Below are 2,752 nucleotides of genomic sequence, written 5' to 3' on the forward strand. Positions count from 1 at the left end.
GCCGCCGGCGCCGTTCCCCGTCGCCCCAGCCGACCGCCTGCGCCATTCCCCATCGCCCCAGCCGGCCGCCTGCGCCATTCCCCGTCACCCCAGCCGGCCGTCGGCGCTGTTCCCTGTCGCCCCCACCCGCCGCGGCCCCTTTCGTCTTCACTACCAGCGCCACCGGGCCCGACCTCGTCCCCCTTCGCCACCGCAGGCCGCTGGCCCTGGCCCGTCGCCCCAGCATGCCTCCGCCGGCCCCGGCCCTCGATGCTGCACCATCACCTGGATGAGGTTGGCAAGCTCCGGCGCGGTGGCAGATGGCTTGAGCTACTCGAGCGTCCATGTTTGCCTCAGTTTTCTTGTAATCTGTGTAATTCGTCTGTGTGTACTGTGTGTAATTTATTGGTTTGTAATCTGTTCATCTTTTGAAATAGAGCAGTTTTATATTGTGAAATTCATTCGGTGGTCGTTGATTCTTGGAACAACAAGTGTTGGATACTGTGGTGTTCCTAGTCTGTTCTTTCATTTTTTTAATATAAAAAATTCTTTGCCGTCTATGATTTAGGAAGAAGACGACAAAGACAGATCCTGGCTGACGGCGAATACACTTTTCTTTGCCGTATGTTATTTATACGGTTGAAGGCAAAACTTTAGTTTAGCGGACGGCAAAATCTTTGCCATATGGTTGATGAAAAGCAGACGGCAAAGTACTCTTTGCCGACTATTCTTTGCCGTCTATGTTTGCCGTCTGCCAGTTGACGGCAAAATCTTTGCCGTCTGTATTACAGCCTTTGCCGTCTGTACTTGCCTGATGGCAAACTACCAGATTCCTGTAGTGAGGAATAAGATTCCTGCCAAGGTGATGTGGTATGCTCCTATAATACCACGGTTGAAACGTTTGTTCCAAAACAAAGAGCATGCGAAGGCGATGCGATGGCACGGAGAAGACCGTAAGAAAGACAAAAGGTTGAGAGTACCCGCTGACGGGTCGCAGTGGAGAAAAATCGAGAGAAAGTACAGGGAGGAGTTTGCAGGTGACCCAAGGAACGTATGGTTTGGTCTAAGAGCAGATGGCATTAATCCTTTTGTCGAGCAGAGCAACAACCATAGCACGTGGCCCGTGACTCTATGTTTGTATAACCTTCCTCCTTGGTTGTGCATGAAGAGGAAGTTCATTATGATGCCAGTGCTCATCCAAGGCCCCAAGCAACCCGGCAACGACATTGATGTGTACCTAAGGCCATTAGTTGAAGAACTATTACAGCTGTGGAATGGAAAAGGTGTACGTGCGTGGGATGAGCACAAATAGGAAGAATTTGACCTAAAGGCATTGCTGTTCGTGACCATCAATGATTGGCCTTCTCTCAGTAACCTTTCGGGACAGACAAACAAGGGATACCGCGGATGCACGCACTGTTTGGATGATACCGACAGTATATATTTGGATAGTTGTAGGAAGAAGGTGTACCTGGGACATCGTCGATTTCTTCCGAGCAGGCATCCCGTAAGAAAGAAAGGCAAGCATTTCAAAGGTGAGGCGGATCACCGGACGAAGCCTCGCCACCGTACTGGTGCTGATGTACATGATATGGTCAAGGATTTGAAGGTAATCTTTGGAAAGGGTCCTGGCGGACAACCTGTTCCGAAGGACACTGACGGACGCGCATCCATGTGGAAGAAGAAATCTATATTTTGGGACCTGCCATATTGGAAAGACCTAGAGTTCTGCTCTGCAATCAACGTGATGCACGTGACGAAGAATCTGTGTGTGACCCTTCTTGGCTTCTTGGGCGTGTATGTGAAGACAAAAGATACACCAGAGGCACGGGAGGACCAGCAAGGTATGCACGGAAAATACGACATACATCAGGGTCAGGCCAGCTACGCTCTTACCAAAGAAGAAAAGGAAATCTTCTTTAAATGCCTGCTTAGTATGAAGGTACCGTCTGGCTTCTCATCGAATATAAAGGGAATAATAAATATGGCAGAGAAAACATTCCAAAACCTAAAGTCTCATGACTGCCACGTGATTATGACGCAACTGCTTCCGGTTGCACTGAGGGGGCTTCTACCGGAAACCGTTCGATTAGCCATTGTGAAGCTATGTGCATCCTCAATGCAATCTCAGAAGGTAATCGATCCAGAAATCATACCAGGGTTACATAATGATTTGGTGCAATGTCTTGTCAATTTCGAGTTGGTGTTCCCACCATCCTTCTTCAACATCATGACGCACGTCCTAGTTCACCTTTGCAAAGAGATTAACGTTTTGGGTCCTGTATTTCTACACAATATGTTCCCCTTTGAGAGGTTCATGGGAGTCTTGAAGAAATATGTTCATAACCGTGCTAGGCCAGAAGGAAGCATCTCGAAGGGCCATGAAAATGAGGAGGTCGTTGAGTTTTGTATTGAGTTTATTCCTGACCTTAAGCCGATTGGTGTTCCTGAATGGCGGCATAAGGGCAGACTGGATGGAAAAGGCACGCTAGGAGGGGATCAAATAATATGTATGGACGGGCATTCTCTCACTGAAGCACAGTACACAGTTTTACAGAATTCCGCCTTGGTGGCTCCGTATATGGAGGAACACAAGAATTTTCTACACTCCAAACACCCGGAGCAGTCTGACGACTCGATTACACGTGAACAAACGAGGACTTTCGCCGGTTGGTTGCAGAAACGTGCCATGCATGATGGCGATATTGAAGATGACCTGTACTCGTTGTCCCAGTTACCATCTTCGAATATAATGACTTTCAAAGTGTACGAG

Source organism: Triticum aestivum, chromosome 7B, assembly GCF_018294505.1.
Source record: "Triticum aestivum cultivar Chinese Spring chromosome 7B, IWGSC CS RefSeq v2.1, whole genome shotgun sequence".
Taxonomy (NCBI): domain Eukaryota; kingdom Viridiplantae; phylum Streptophyta; class Magnoliopsida; order Poales; family Poaceae; genus Triticum; species Triticum aestivum.